General features: G+C 44.6%; 1 protein-coding gene across 4 annotated transcripts in view; it reads right to left on the bottom strand.

The window, feature by feature from the left end:
• FOXP2 (forkhead box P2) overlaps positions 1-3,215 on the bottom strand; it is a 406,115-nt gene extending 402,900 nt beyond the window's left edge. For 2 of the 4 annotated variants that reach the window (XM_027880938.1, XM_027880943.1), the window contains exon 1: positions 3,149-3,215. The gene's annotated coding sequence lies outside the window, so the exon portion shown is untranslated. Of the gene's footprint in view, positions 1-1,777; positions 1,889-2,195; positions 2,308-3,148 lie in introns of those variants that run through there. The other 2 variants (XM_027880940.1, XM_027880939.1) reach the window with 2 other exon arrangements.
• Positions 3,216-16,335: the final 13,120 nt, after the last annotated feature.

The raw sequence follows: 16,335 nt of genomic DNA, 5'->3' as shown, positions 1-16,335 counted from the left end.
TTTCAGCCCACTAGCCTTGAATAACTCCTGTGCATGCAATGCTGAATCAGGTATATTCCTCAGAATACAAAAAGCTTATTCTAGCTCTCGTAAATCAGTCAAAAAAAAAATTCTTATACTAGAGTTTTTGGAGTTTTTTTAAATACATTCTAGTCCAACAAGAACTTCTCCAAAAATATAATGAAATCTGATAGGAATATTTCTAAGCAAATACACCTTTAATCTTAAAATGTTGGTTCCAACACATTCTATTACAAAAAGCATTTTCAAAATGTATAGGCAACAGATGATTACTGAAAAAAAAGACCAACAGTCACTTCAAAAATCTATGAAGCTATTCACCTGACTATTGTACAAACCCTAGTGAAGCTTTAATACAGTACCATGTATACACTGATTAAAATGTCCTGAACTTGATATACTTCTTTTACTCTTCCTCACATTAGAAAAAACTTCTAATGTGGTTGTTCCCTATAGACTCTCTTTGGTCATTTTACACAAATCTTCACTAAATAGAAAACTACAAGTCGTGTAGGCTTTTTCCTCTCTCAAATGTTATAAACACTGCACTGTAGCAAAGATCTTGTGACACAATGTAAGGATCACTGCGGTTAAACTAAAAACAAAGAAATACACAAATATTTATACAATTGATTCTGCTTAAGCTTCCGAGTAAGGTTACTATTAAACCTTAAAGCCTACACCAACAAGGCCTCACATAAAGCAATGTTGCATGTGTTACGTATTAACAGAATAAATTAGGATGTCTAATTATATGACTTTTGTATGTCACTAAGTTACCTATCGATTGGCATGAAGGTTACTACATGTATTTTGGAAATGCCATATTTGAAACAATCTTTCCTTTCTCTCAACCTTTCAGAAATCTACTATTCTGAGTACTTAAGTGAATGATTTAAGTATACAAAAATGCTACAGAACACTACCACTTTGAAAGAACTACATTAATACAGCAAATTACCACAAAATAGGGGTCTTTTAAGTATTGCATTTACATTACAAATTATTATAGTCAGGAAAAAAAACTTGTATTAAAAAAATACTGATTTGAACATATAAAACCATATCTCAAAAGGATTTAGTGTAGCAGTAGAGAAACCAATTTAATAATTAATCATATTTTCTTTAGAGTAATATTACTAGCAGTAGTGTTCTTCCTTAATGGTTTTAAATTACCTAGCATGCAGAAGAAAAAATTTAAACCTGTCAAAATCTCTTAAAACTTTGTCTCTGACTTCTCTCCCACCCCCCTCCTGAAATTAATATGAGGATATAGACACCACGCGCAACTTCCAAGTCCCATATTTGTAACAAAATTTCCAAGGGCCTGACAAAAGCCTGTGGAGTCAATGGAGCGATTCCTACTGATGTCAATGGAAAAATTCCCACTCACTAGAATGAGTTTGGAGAAGGGCTTTAATGTACGGAAAAGATCAGGGGAAATCCTCTTTGGAAGGGGAAGTTCTGTGTTTCTCTCGGTAAGTAAGTACATACACAAGCAAGACTTCTTACAAGTAGAAGTGGTTCCCTGGTAGAGGGTACTGTCTGTTTTTCCATCTGCGGCTCTGCACTCTTTACTAAGAGAGAACAATACCATAAATTTAGGGTAGTTACTTTTGAGATTATTTTTCCAGGAGAATATACCAGCAGCCTGCTTTCTGTCTGGACTACTCTCGCAAATCTTAGATGAAAGTTTTCCTGCCTGTCCACAGCCCGGGCTTTTCCCCTCTCCGGGAGCTCCATCCCGGGACCTTACCGGCGCTCGCAAGTGTTCTCGGCCGGGGCTGCGCTGGGACACGGGCCCGCAGCCCGCCGAACCTGGCACGACCCGAACTGCGGAAAAGAGCAAGAGCGGCTCACGAGCTGCCTTTACCTTGGCCCTGCAGGCTTCGACGGGCGGCACAGGCTTCCCGGCAGATCACGGGAGGCCAAGAGCGCTGCCGCCTGCGCACCCGCGCTCGGAGCAGCACAACGCGGAGCAGAGGAGCCGGCGCTCGCCCTCCCTCCCGTGGCTGCCCTGGCACTCCCGATGGCATGGCAAAGCCTATCCCGCTCCACAGCTGGGGCCGCCGCCAATCCCCTCTCCTCAAAATCAATCACACTTCCCAAACTTTCCAACTCCCGCAGACCTTTTCAATTTCAAGAGCCAGTTTTAAGGGAAGGCCCCTACGTACCAGGCACGGAGGAGGCCACCTCCGGAACCCCGCAGCTCCAACATCGTTATTTATTAATTCTTGGGTTTAGGCAATTTTTGTCTTTGGTAGAGGGACAACACTGTTCCCTGCTCAGCCCAAACAGCGCCGGGGGGCACCGCGACCCCACGGGCACCTCGTCGCCTCTGCGCTTCCCCTCCCACGCCAGCGGGGGCGCCCCGGGGTCGCAAAGCGCGGGGCGCCCCGAGGGGGCGGCGGCAGCGGCCCCTTCGCGCGGGCGGGCGGGCGGAGAGGCGGGGGCTGGGGTGCGCCTCTCCCTCCGGCGGGCAGGCAGCACACAAAGGAGAAACGTGACACGTTTCTTCACCCAGGCTGTCTGCTGGGGAGGTCTCGGGAAAAACAAAACAAAACAAAAATAAACAAAAAAAAATAAAAAGAAGAAAAAGAAAAAAATCAACACCACACAAACGAGATGGGGAGCCGCGGGCAGCCAAGCCTCCCGCACAAGCTCCCTCGCAGCCTGGCCCCAAGCCCTCTCCGCCTCGCACTTCAGTTTCCGTGCAGAGAGGCTACAGGTTGTTTGTTTTCAATTACGCGGGGGGGCGGGAGGGTTCGCGGCGCTGCGCGGCGGGAGGGCGGCCCCGCCGACCCGCGGCCACCCCGGGTGGTTTTGGGGGGAGTTTCCGCCCCGCTCCCGCGGCCGGCCCGGCCCCAACTCCGGCCGGGGCACCGGCAGCCGCCGAGCGCGCCCCCCGCCCCCGTGCCTGTTTGGGAGCGGTGCCACTGTGTGCCGAGAGACCTGACACATGTCACTGCTGCGGCCGTGCCGGCCGCGGCCAAACTTTCCCGCGGCAGCAAGTCAGTGAGCGGCAGCGGAGCGGGGGGGGAGCGGGTGGAAGTAGCAAGTCACACCGGGGAGCGACGGGAGGAGGGGACGGGTGTGCGGGGCGGGGGGGATGAGGGGTAGCACTTACCGGGAGCAGACACCGTGCTGGGCGTCCCGGCGAGCTGACACTGAGAGAAAGGGCGATCGGAACCGCGCTCAGCCGCGCACATGCAGAGTCCCTGCGGGCGGAGCCGCCGCGCGGGCCGGGGGCGCGGGGGCGGCGCGGGGCCCTCCGCGGGCGCGGAGCGGCGGCGGAGCCTCGCGCCCTCCCGCCGGCTGGTGCTGCCTGGCGCTGGCGGTGCCGCGCTCCCTCCCCCGGCGTGCGGGTCCGGCCGTGTGCGGAGTGTGCCGCCTGTGTGTATGTGTTTTGTTGGGAATGCGGAAAAAAAAAAAAAAAGGGGGGGAAAAAAAAAAAAAAAAAAAAAAAAAAAGAAAACCCCGCCGCTGCACACACCGGCTGCTTGGCGAGAGGGGAGTACGGAGAGAGCCCTCCCTCACATGATCGCAGAGTGGCCTGCACAGAAGTGCTAATAACGCGGGGGGTGTGGGGGGGAAGCAGCGGAGGGGGAATGGCAACAAAAAAAAGTGAGGCGGGATGCACAGGGCCGTGCCCCGCTCCGCCCGCGCCTCCCCCGGCCGGTCCCCGGCAAAGCTGGCGCTTGGGTCGCGGCGGACGGCAGCTCCACCTGCTATGTAAACAAACCGTCGGGGAAGTTGTTTGCTGGCGGCGGCTGCCCCTTCCCGCCCCCTCTCTCCTCCTGCCGCCCCGCTCCGCCGGCTCCGTTAGACACAACGAGTTTAGCAGACGGGTGGAAAACAAAGCCGTGTGTTGTGCTGGCAGTGCCGGCCGGCTGCAGCTTGCTGGCAGCCCCCGAGGTGCCGCGGCCCCGCGCGAAGGCAGCCCGGGGGACCCACGTGGGAGGGGTCGGCGGGGAAGGCCTGGCCGCCAGCAGCTGCTTTGCCGAGGAAGCACGCGTGGGCCCCGAAACTTTTCTTCTCTCCACCCTCGGAATTCGGAGCAAGGTGCAGGACCCCCCCCAGCACCCCGCAGCGGGGATCGGCCGCTTTCCGCCTGTCTGGCGTGGCGCGGCGGCGAGCGGTCGCGGCCGGCCAGCCCGCCCGGGGACTACCGCTCCCCCGGGGAAAAACACTTTTAAATGATTCCCGAGTGGGGTACCGTGGAGGGGGCGGGGAGAAAAGTGTCTAGAGATGGGGAAAACGGCTCATGTCCTCCCTCGTCCCCGCCGCGGTCAGTGGTCATTCGGCACCCAGAGTGTATTTGGGTGGAAGTAGTCGTGTGGGTGCGGGAGAAAGCGGATGGCGCTGGCCGAGCGGAACGTAGGGTTTGGTATTTTGGAGCCCACCTAATCGTCGCGCGGCAGCCCCCACGCTCTCCGCGCGGTGCTGCGTTAGCAGGGCTCTCTGTACGCGCTTAGGCTCAGGATCACAAGTGACTGTCACTCAGAATTAACAATCACCGCATTTACTAAATGCAATTAAAAATCCCATAAACTTTGCCGCTCGCTGTTACAAGCAAGTGGCAGACTGCCCGCCCGCCGCCGCGCCCCGCGCCACTCGCTGCCGGGGCCGCCGGCCAGCCCCGGCGGGGGCACTGCCGGCCGCTCGGCCCCGGGGGCGGGGGGGGAGCCGCTACCGCGGGGCGGAGCCGTCGCAACTCCGGCAACTCGGTGGGGCCCCCCGCGGCGGCCCCCGGCCCAGGCCGCCCCCCGCCCCGCCGAGCACCCTTCCGCCCGCCCGCGGCGGCGGGGCCGGGGGCCGGGGCGGCGGCGGGGCCGTGCGGGGCGCGGCGGGCCGGCGGGCAGCCAATGGGGCGCGGCCGAGTTCGCGAGGTGAAAGTTCAGCGCCGGGGCAGAGGCTCTCGGGGCCGCGGCGCTGCCGATGGGTGGCCGTAAAATATATTTATTTGCTACCCGCGGCTCTTTTGTCTCTTTGCCCCTCGCCCCCCCCTCCTCGCCCCGTCGCTGCACGGGTTACCGGGGCGCTGCCCGCTGCCGCGGAGGGCCGCAACCGCAACGGTTGCGGGGGACACTCGCCGCGCATCTCGCGGAGCCACAGCGGGCGGGACAGAGTCCCGGCAGGCAGCCGCCTGGCACGGCCCCGCGCCCTGCGGCACAGCGGGGCGGGGGGGGAAACGGCGCCCGACTCGCCGCCCCGCGTCCCGTCGGCCCGCAAACGAAATCAGGCCCCGCAGGGTACGGGAGCCGACGGGCTCCGCGGGCAGGGGCGTGGGGCGCCGCGGAGGCGCAGGCTGCGCGGCCTGGGGACCGCCGCCCCCCTCCCTGCGGGCGGGAGGCGCGCCCCGGGAGAGAGGCGGCTCCCCCTCCGGAGCCGTCCGCGGCGGCGGCCAAATGCGGATGCCGGCGGGAGGCGTCGTGCAGCGCACTTCTTTGGAGGTAGCCCGCGGCACCCAATCGGTGGAGTGGCCCTTCCCGGCCGCGGATACCGCAAACTTCGTTGGGCGCCGGGCCGCAGCATCCCCGGCCGGCGGGACGGGAGCGGCGGCACACGGCGACCCGCGGGTTTGGCCCTGCCCTGCCCTGCCACGGGCCGCCGCCGTCGGGCCGGGCGCCCTCCGCTCCCGCGAATGTCCGCAGCACTCCCAGCTCCATCCCCCAGCCTGGGCTGCGCTTTGTTCCACGGACCTGAAACCCCGTCCCGTTCAGTAGTCCCGTAGGCAGCCCCCTCTCTCTGGTGGGCACAACGCGCAGGTAACAACACGGTGTTTGGCTTCTATTACTCGGCGGTGCTCAGGTCTGCGCGGCTCGGCGGTCTCACGCAAAATTAAAGCTAAACAAATACATACTTTCCCCACTTTTTTTTTTTTTTTAAAACAACGACGATTAGAGTATAAAATATAACTCGGTTTTTCTAATGAAAAAGGCTAGTGCGTTTTATTTGTTCCTGTTTACGGTTCGAGACTTCATCTGCACAATTGTATTTCTCGCTTGAAATAAACTGCTTTGAAACTATCTCCCTTTAATTAATTTAATGTATTTTCTCTGTGCAGCTGGCACTATTAGGTGTCTTTCAGATTGCCATTTTCCATTAGAGTTGTTTAGAAAGCGACCAAGAACATAAACAGACACCTCTTCGAAAGAGGTTCGTTCCCTTTCCTCCCCGTATATCGCTTCGAGACACTTGGGAAAGAGGAGAAAATGCTGGTTTTAACCGAAGTCAAACCGAGGAAAATCTGTATTACAACATCAAAGAAAAGGAGACGTTACAAAATCGGTGGAGTTACACCACCATCTGTCGTTAAGCTTCGGGACTACAAAAGTTCAGATGTATATTAAACCTTAATGAGAGCTGGCAACTTTGTTTTTTCTTTTTCGCCTCGAACTCCCGCAGCCTTGGCGGAGTGGGTTTCCCGGCGTGGCTGGAGACTCCCGAGTGACGGGCAGCAGTTTGCCGATGCCCTTTACACACTCGTCTGTCCACTGCCGCTTACCTCACTGCCAGGCCATAGGATTTGTTCTGGCACCTGATGGCCCCAGGCAGTTGCTCATCAAAACACGTAGGCAGCCACATTTCATAGCACTTCTTGGCCTCGGAAGATGGCATTCATAAAAAGAAAGTCTAAATTTAAAGAAAATAAATAAAATTTATAACAATACAACAACAAAAGAAAATCACATTAAAAACCACAAACAAAAAAACCAAAAGAAACAGAAAAAAACCAAGCAGATCTCTCATGTTGCAGCTGTAGGATCCAATTTAGTCCGTTTGGAATACCTGTTCTCCGATGTTGCATTTTGAAAAGGAACATACAGAAAACACACCTTGGAATAGTATCTGTGAAGAAGCAATGATAATTCTAATGCAACCTCTGATTACTCTTACAACTTCGAGAGCTGTAAGCAAATCCTAAGCAGAAGCATAAAATTATTTTATATTACCCAGGGTAAATATGGCAACTTCTATGTCCTTGTAAAAGTTTCGCATCAGATTTTTGCTCCTTCTAAATTCTTCAGTTAAAGAGCTTGCAAATGCCCATGTGCTGTAGTTACTGAAGAAACAAGGAGTGTTTTCCTTGGGATTTTTTGAATATTGGTAGTCCCTGTTTCAGAAGCCAGTGGCTACTTATGCAAGTAAGGATCGTCACAGAACTCTACCATGAGAACCGTCAAATTTATCATTATTTTATCACAGTTCCTATTTCAAGACAGGTGTGTTTTAGTGAATATTGATTCAAATGTGTTGCTGGATGGAATGCTTATTATTAAAGGTTGACTTTCAGGTTGTTTCTCTTTCACTGTAGAAATTCAGGAAACTTTGTCTTCAGCCTGGCAATTCGCAAGTGCTCACAGTCCTTACACTGTAATTAGCACTAGGCATCTCCCATTACTATTTGAGGTGGTTAAACACACTCATATAAATTCTGCTTCCCAGTCTGATTCCCACTCTCAGAAAAACTCTGTTTCTTATATCCTACTGTTGACACTCAGAAGGAAATTTTCACTTTTAGTTTGTGGATATGTAAAAAAAAACTCATTTCCTCTGAAACTCTATGTCCACTTTCCAGTCTATCTCGTAAAAGGCAGAATTATGCTGCAGGCAATAAACACTTTCAGTATTCCTTTGTCTACCATATTCTTTTCATGTTACTAAAAAAAAATTACATTTTCGATCTTCTCCATAATGAGCTAAGTTCTCATAACCAACTAAGCTCTTTGAATCAATATTAAAAGCTAAAGTTTGTGAACTGGTGAAACAGGTCTTTAACATTCATCTGATTGAAATAAATTTTGTGACAGTTTCAGCTTTGAGAAAGAACTAGGCCATCACAACCAACTCCTGATTCAGGAACATATGGTAAAAAACTTGTGTCCAAAAATTTGCTGATGATTTCAGTGTTTGCACTGCCTATAGTTATATATATATATATATATAATATAATTTCATTTTTAAGTTATTGAGTAGACATTATAGCAGCAACCAAACTTAAAAAAATCTAATAATTGAGAAGTACTGGGAAAAAGAAAAACAAACCATGACTCTCAAAATTGTCTTGCTTGAGTTCATACAAATTCTGCCCTGAACTGACCGAAACAAAGGGATTACACTGTGTCAGTCTCATTTCTTTGATCTGGGGGGGGAGGGAGGAGAGAGAAACAAGCAAAAACTTGTGCAGATCTTCAAACATGATTTCTGTATTGGAAAAACATGTCATAATTTTTGACATTATGTTTGACATCTATATATAAAGACGACCTATACATCTTTCTGGATTCTTTTCCTGGTTTGTGGCCACGTTCGGATAAATAGGCTGTGCTGACTTTTCAGGTCCTGCTCCCCAACCATTAGTTGTATATATGAAAGTCTTTTTTAGCCAAAGGTGAGGAAAGTTTTAAGATTGCTAAACCTTTTGGTGAGTTTCCAAAGTATAACCCAGGGAGCAATATCACAAACATACATAAACAAGTAGCTGTGAGTCTCATGAACAGCTCATAACTTCTGAAAAATTTGGCATCTGACTTGCAAGATGGTACTAAAATTTAGGCATGTAAATCTAAGATTGTAATCTTTCAAAACCTTGTTTAGCTTCCAGGGAGTTTACATTGATAAGGTGCCAATAAATTTGCTTAGGCTTCTAAGGTACCACTTCTGAAAATACTCAAATTAATAACTGTCACATTCAGGCTAAAGAGCTTGGTGAGTTTCCTCAACTTAATGAACTTCCTAAGAACTAGGCATCTTCTGTGCATCTGAGCATTAAATTGCAATTAGGTCAAATGCCCAGTCAATTCTTAGAGCAGCCACTGACCTAGGGCTCCCATTTCCTTGGTAAGTGTCCCACTGCTGGGCTGTGCACCCACACTTCTGCTGCTCCAGCTGGTCTTCGAGCCCTATTGTGAAAAGGGGCACTGCGGCCTTACTCCAGATCAACCTGAACCCAGTGCTTAGGTCATGGTCCCCGGAGGTGACTGATGGCCTAGGCCCAAGGAGTGTCTAGAAGCCCATTAGAATATCATCATAATTTAGTTATTGTGTATAAATATATAAAAGACATTGCAGCAACTCCCCTTTGCTCTCATGTTTCAAACCATCAGTGACAACACCTGTGGCTTTTATGAAACAGACCATACAAACACCATCTCCAGAAGAGCTTTGGGGCTCTGAGTGGCAAAGTAGCAGGGCATGGCAACCCCAAGAAGGGAAGCACTAAAGACAATATTGTCTCTTCAGCCTTATCTGCAATTGCCTTGAACAACTCAGAGCAGTGACCACTGTGAATTTCACTCCAAAGTTTCAGGTTTCCTCAGCGTGGTGCAGAGGCAGCTCAATGCCATCTCGAGCTTATGGAGTATCTGGGATTGTATATAGGGGCCAAGTAAGTCAAAAAGCAAGCTCAACTGTGAAAATGTAGTCCTGACTATAAAACAATGAGTCTTCACAAGTACCACCTAGATCTGAAGTTTAACTTTTCCTTTTTCTATCTTGTTCTCATTTATTTGCATTTTCCCCTTTCATGATTTCCACAGAGCAAAACTTAAGACATAGAGACTTGCAGAAATTTTTCATTAAGGTTGACAAAAATCTCCCTGAGAGGCAGATTTTTCTATTTTATTTGTTCTGTTGCTTCTACTCTCCTCTTCCAGCTATAGTACTTTCTCTCCCTTCAGGAGAAGGTTGTATAGAAGTGCCTCTGCCACGAGCTGTGCTCTGGTGGGAAGATTCATCTCCAGATGAACTGCTCCAGCCTCACTCAGAACAAAAAAGGTGTGTGGGTTGATAGTGGAATAGACAAGTGAAGGAGTAGTGAATGAGTAGGCTTTGTAATACCAAGAAAAGCATACATTTATGTTCTAGATCTTTCTTCTTAAGCAAAAAATACTTACATTTAGGGAAATAGATTTAGTAACAAAAGAGTTACATCTGCGTCTGGACAATGCTTTCCTTTGGTACAACAGACACACAGACCACAGTGAAGATGCAAAATTCCTTTCAGTTTCATGACGTTTATATATCCGCAGCAACATTCTAGGAATTCTGGAAATTCTGTCAGTATTTAGGATTAAGGGACAGAGCTGCCTTTTTAGAAAACATTTCCATGTCATACACACAAATTAGCATGTATTAAGTAGCCATCTTTCTGACCACAAGCAGTTGTATAGAATTCATGGGTTTGGGAAGTAAATTGAAAGCAGACAGTGGATATTAACAATGTGGTTAGATGCAGGAGTTTTATGTAAGTCAAACACTAATTAAACAAGCCCATTTTTTATGTTTATTTAAGAGGACTTCAGGACACAACCTCAGAATATGTGTTTTTAAGGCAATAGAGATACTGCCTTGTAGATGTGAATTACAGAGTTCTGTGATTCAGGAGCAGCAAAGTAACTTTGTTTTCCAAATTTGTAAAAAACTATGATCAAATAAATGACAATATAATAGTTGTTTCCTAAGCATTCCCCTTTTCACTTTCCTTCAACAGAAAAAACAACATTTTTTATTGCTACACACCCAATACAGCTAGGAGGAGAATCAGCAACATTTGAGATGTGGCATCATCTACACAAGTGGATATCATACTGCTGCACTTTAGATTGTCAGTTATTTTACTCGTTGTGCAAGAAGCAAAAAAGGTAAGCAACTCAGAAAAACAGTATTTTTTGCAAGGGGAGGAAGTATTATTTGCAAGGGGAGGAAGTACTAGAAGTTCAATAACTGTATACCCAGTTGTTTTAAAAGAGATTATTTTTATTTGCACAGTCTAATTTTTTGGTGGTAGCCATATTTGCTTTTCATGATAGCAAACTGCAACTACATCCAAATCCTTTTCATAATTCATCGTTCTTGACTGCAGTTGAAGGACGGAACTGTGCTAGCTTCTGTGGTCCATAGTCCCAAAGACAAGGCTCCAGCTGAAGCTTAATCTAGTTTTTGGAAAGTATGTTGAGGCAGCTGCTTGAACCATATGCACCTTCCTACCTCAGTCCAGCCATCCAGTAATTTTGTGTGCCTGTGCCGGAGTGCTTTGTCCCAAGAACTTGGCAGCAAGCATTGTAGCTACAGGAGAGAGGTCAACATTTTATCTTCAAAGGAATGATTCTTCCATCCATGAGTGTCTTTTATGTGTCAGACTTTCACAAGTCACCACTTTAAGAAGGAAGTCAGCACCAGTTAAAGAAACCAGATTATCAAAGGGATCAGCTGACTGTTGAAAATTTGGTCTTGAAAAGTGTTTAAATAGATGCTGACTTCTTACAAATCTTTCAATCTACACACATAAAATTCTGGCATTCTTCTTTATTGAAAATCTACCACTGCAGCACCATGCTGCACTGCATGGATGCACAGAAAACCTTTATTTTGAACCTACTCCAGATATATGTGGAAGAAGGGAAAAGCAGTAAGTGCCCATTTGAAGAATTACCTATACAGCAGATATGTCTGCATACTTCTTACAGTAATTTATTGAATTTAATATAACAGGTGAACTGGTGCTACTTGCTGTAATAAAGGTTTAAGAGGGATTATTCTAGGAGATAACTGCTAGTTTATTCATGGATTTTAATGGTGGCTGGTCTGGGCCTAATACAAGTATTATGTAAAAACTTACCCAATGCAAGCATTACTAGAAATCTACAGAAAGATTGCTGTTTTCATTTTGATTATGACAAGCTAACTACAAAGCATATGGAGACAAAAAAAAAATTAAAAGGTCCTCAATAAATAGTAACAATAAATCAGCGAGGCACTTCTTGTATTCTTTATACTGACACAAAACTCAATTTGTGTCATAGTAGTTTGTGTATTATAGGCTACTTAAAATGTGTAACTGTAGTCTAGAAGCAGGACGATAGTTTGGCATTTCAAAAAATAGAAAGCTAGAAGGGATTTTTTTTTTCTTCAAAATTAAGCTTTAACTTACTTTTGGACAGGCATGTTTAAAAGGACTTCAAATACTGTGGAGAAACTTTAAAATACTACTTTGCCATCAAAACCAACCCTGAACAGTTTCTGCACTGTCCTTAGCACGTAACTCTCTCTACCCACATTGATACCAATAGATATGTAAGCAACTATCTATGATATTTCAGTAGTGGATTAACCTTCATACCAGAACAGATACACTCATTTTGAATAAAATTCAGGTACTGACAGCAACATAAAAGATCAAATTCAGTACTGTTCTTCAGTGTCAGGGGCCTGAATGCTAAAACAAGTGAAACTGATACCATTCATTTATGAAATGAGTTTGTCTTAGTTGTCCCAAAAGCTGATGTGAGTGTATATTTATGATTGGATTACTAAAATGAATGTTATAACCTCCTTAGAAAAAACATAGAGCAGGTAAGCAGAAGTGAGAATGTAATCAAACAATGCACTTCATTAGCAACTTATTTTATGAATAACATGATGGCTTTAGGTTTCTAAAACTGTTAGATGAGACAGGATATTCATGTTGATCCTCTGAATCCCCTCAGTGTCTTTAAGTTGAGGATAGGGAATGAGACCAACTAGCCTTCAAAACTGAAGACTTAGTTTGGCTAATACGTGCTATAACCACCCACTGAGTAGAAGAGTGGCATCATAATTTTCAAGTTGTGAAAAACTGCAAACACTAATACATGAATGTCCTTATGGAGGAAAAGGGGTTGCCCACTTCAGAATATCAAATCATGCTGTTTGGCAGTACTTTAAGCACCCATCTATAGCATTGAAGGAAGAAAGATTGTCTTAAAACTAGGAAGATCAACACAAGCTTAATAAAATACCATTCAACACTGCCCTTTCTAAAAAAATGCATTAGAATCTAAAGAGAGGGTTACTCTTGCCAGCAATAATTTCCTAACTTAGAGAGTTGCATCCATCATAAAACAGAATTGAGGGACAGTGTCATATATAGAAAATGTGATCACAAAATTAAAAATCATAAAGATAAAACAGAATTATTTGATCATAGCATATGATCAATAAACAGTTTCAGTTTTCAAGCAACAAAAGAGGACACTAAGCAGCAGTTACAAGAGCTGGAGATTTTTTAATAAATAGACATAGATAATTAATATTCAAGAGCTTAAAGGAGTGGGATGGGGTTTTGCTTTAGCATTAATATGGATTTCCAATAAATCTGGGAAAACAAATGAAGTTCCAAAAGAATGGAAGAATGCAAAAGCCCAAACTGTATTTCCAAGTGGTAAACAGGACAGCATGGACAGGCTAGTCAAGCTGATATCAGTCCCAAACAATTAAGTCTACACACAGTCCAAAGTGATAGATGGGAAAAAGGAATACAAAATGTGCTGAGAATATTTGCTGGGAGGAGCTGAGTCTGAGACAAATAGCACATTTTGGAAAAAAAAAAAAAAAAACCAGGACTTTTAAAAAGCCTTAGGGATCAGGACAGATGATCAACCAAACAAAAACCTCAGTAAAAGAAGGAATGTGTCTGCCCTTGTAGAGAGATGGTTAAAACCTGGAAAAGGCTAAAGGAAGAGGATCAAGAATTCAAACAATTTTAAAAACCATGTATTCCAATATCTAGAATATGTTTTGATAATAGTGGGGTCTTCACTATAGCAGACAATGTGTAAAAGATTCCAAAGGATGGCATCTGCAGTGAGACAAATTCAGACTACAGTGCAGAGGGACATTTTTAACAAAAAGACCATTCTGGACAGTGAGACAATAATCAAATTACTTCTTACATGCTGTCAGGGATTCTCCATCACAATCAATTTTTAAAACAAGCATGGAAATTTTCCTAGGAATATACTAATATAAAATAAAAATTCATTCAGGAAAATTGCATAGCCTAGGTGGTAGATGTCAGTTTTAAGGTTTTCTGATCACAAAAGCCAGGTCTGACTTTCTAATGTATAAGCAGTGTTGAGTTAGAATTGTCATCACCAGGTACTTTACACCCCATGACGATAAATGGGACCATACATGCTATTCCTTATGGTGGCTCTTTCAGGCAGTTTAAAATTTCAGGAACACTGCCATATTGTATTTCATGTAGGAAGATGTATTCATAAACAGAAAATTAATATTTCCAAAAGTAGTGTGTTATTATTATGAGTATTTAAGATTTCTATGTCAATAGCAGTTAACACTTGCAAGTTGAGTATTCTACTGTAAAAAGTGTATTTCAGTTAGTTTACAATGGATCATGCAGCACAATTTGAAGACAACAGTAATTTGTAGCCAGTGAAGACACGTAGCCATAGCAGTTGAAGGTACACATTCTATGACTCAGAAACACTCTTCCACTAATTCATGTGGCATGCATCATTTTACTACAGCATGGAGAAATTCTGGGTTCAAAGCTTAGCTGGATTCTGTTTTGTAATTATTCTTGATCTTCTATTAATGTGCTGAAGCAAGTGGGAAAACACAAGTATAAAAGTACTGACAGAACATTTGCAAGTATTTAGTTTGTTTTGTTAAACAGTAGTCTAAGACATAAAATTTACAGGGTTTGGTAGTCCACAAAATATTTGTGTAGCAGTAGTACTTTTGTTTTTGTATTTGACTTCTCTGTAACACTGCAGATGAGAGGAAACTTTTGCAAAGAAATGAAGGATCTAGCCTCTCTGGTAAAACAAAGGGATGTTCCTCACAAACTAAGATTACAAGTATTAAAGAAATTTACAATTATTTCCTTTATACCCCTCATTCTCATAATAATTAAGAGTTCTGAGTGCAAAAAGCTTCATTTGAACTAGCCCCAGTGATCTCTGTGGCCAAGGAAGACTTTGCAAGGCATAGCTACACGGGCTATGATGTAATGAGATCTTGTTAGCTAAGCAAAACCAGACCTCAAGCTTAAGCAAAATAAATTCGGACACAGCCTCTGCTCCTTGACCCAGCTATTTTGCAGTCTTTGAACAGTAAAGAAACTTGGAATCTGGTTAGAGATGCCAGTGCGAAAATTCCCCCGGCGGAAGGGAACTGTCAAATGGTGTAAAACCAGAGGAGCTCGTTCCCAGTACTTTCTGTCTTGTCCAAAAAAGCATGGTAATCAAAAGAAAAGTTTGGAAATTCAGAAGTAAGATGAACTGTATCTTTATTTTGATGATTTCTGGCCTGAATATGGTTTCTTAGGGGCCAAAGCCAGCATCATAAACTACAATCATATAGAGTTAGCAAACTTACTTTTTATTGTGACTTCAGCTGAGGAACAAGGCAAGACAAGACTAAGAAGAAACTGTAACTAGTTCTGAAAACACCTCCAACATTTCCTCTGAGCACATTTTTGAAGAGGAGCAAATATGCACCTCTATGAAACTTTTTGCAAAATCTTCATTGTTTATCCTCCCCAAAAAGGGACAATAATAAATATATTTACATATATACAATATGTGTATGTGCAATATACATATATATACATGCAAATATACACAATAATACATATATAATAAATAAATCTGAATAACACTGAAGAAAATAAGCATTACAAACTAGAAATAAAGGAGCATATATCACACATGTAGTATTTCTAGAAGGAAGTACAATGAAATTACCCTTTTCTGCCCACTGAAGGTTTCTTTCACTTCTCATTACTTAATGCTTTATTTGAGACAAGTTGGAGGGGTAGTAAATCACTGAAATCTTGAGATTATCTACAGTCTGCTTACTTTAAAGATGAGGCTGGGTATAAAATCTGTAATTTTGTGCAGGACTTGCTCAAATATCATCTTTGGCTAAATACTTTTCTTTCAACCAAGTCTTGCATCCTATGTGTTTTTTAACAGACCTGTACATTTTACAGTTATTTTTCAACTAAGACTCATCATATTATGAATTTCTTTGTCTGAGAGGTGAGAAAGGATGTTCTAAGCAATAGCTGGGATTCAGGAGGACTAGTGTTTTCTCTGACACTGATATTATGTAACTTACTTTGCAGAAAAAAATACAGTTTGAGGAGATTTAATTGGAATTTTTAGAATTGCAAAGCAAATTTAAATCTATTTTACCCAGTCTCTGTATATGCTGCCATAATACATATATACAGTATCAGTATCAGGTTAATGTAGGACAAAGGAAAGACAATTCATTTTCACACAAGTTCCTGAACTGTCATGTTCAATACCAAAAGAGGGTATTGAGTACCTTTACTTTGAAAGGTCTTTCTTATCAATGGCCATGTCCAAATTTATAAGTGGTGGAAAGAAGGTGATCACCTTCCTTACTCATCTCTGTGGGATTGAGAAATGCATCTTACCCAGTTGTGCCTGAGAATTATATCATTCTCGTGGAAATATGTTATGAAAGAATCTTCCTCCATTCGCCAAAAATTAAAGA

Source organism: Empidonax traillii, unplaced genomic scaffold (genome assembly GCF_003031625.1).
Source record: "Empidonax traillii isolate 1590-97213 ecotype Southwest subspecies unplaced genomic scaffold, ASM303162v1 scaffold80:size1517328, whole genome shotgun sequence".
In the NCBI taxonomy this organism is placed as follows: Eukaryota; Metazoa; Chordata; class Aves; order Passeriformes; family Tyrannidae; genus Empidonax; species Empidonax traillii.
Note: the sequence above shows the minus strand (reverse complement) of the source record. Positions and strands in the feature narration are given on the sequence as shown.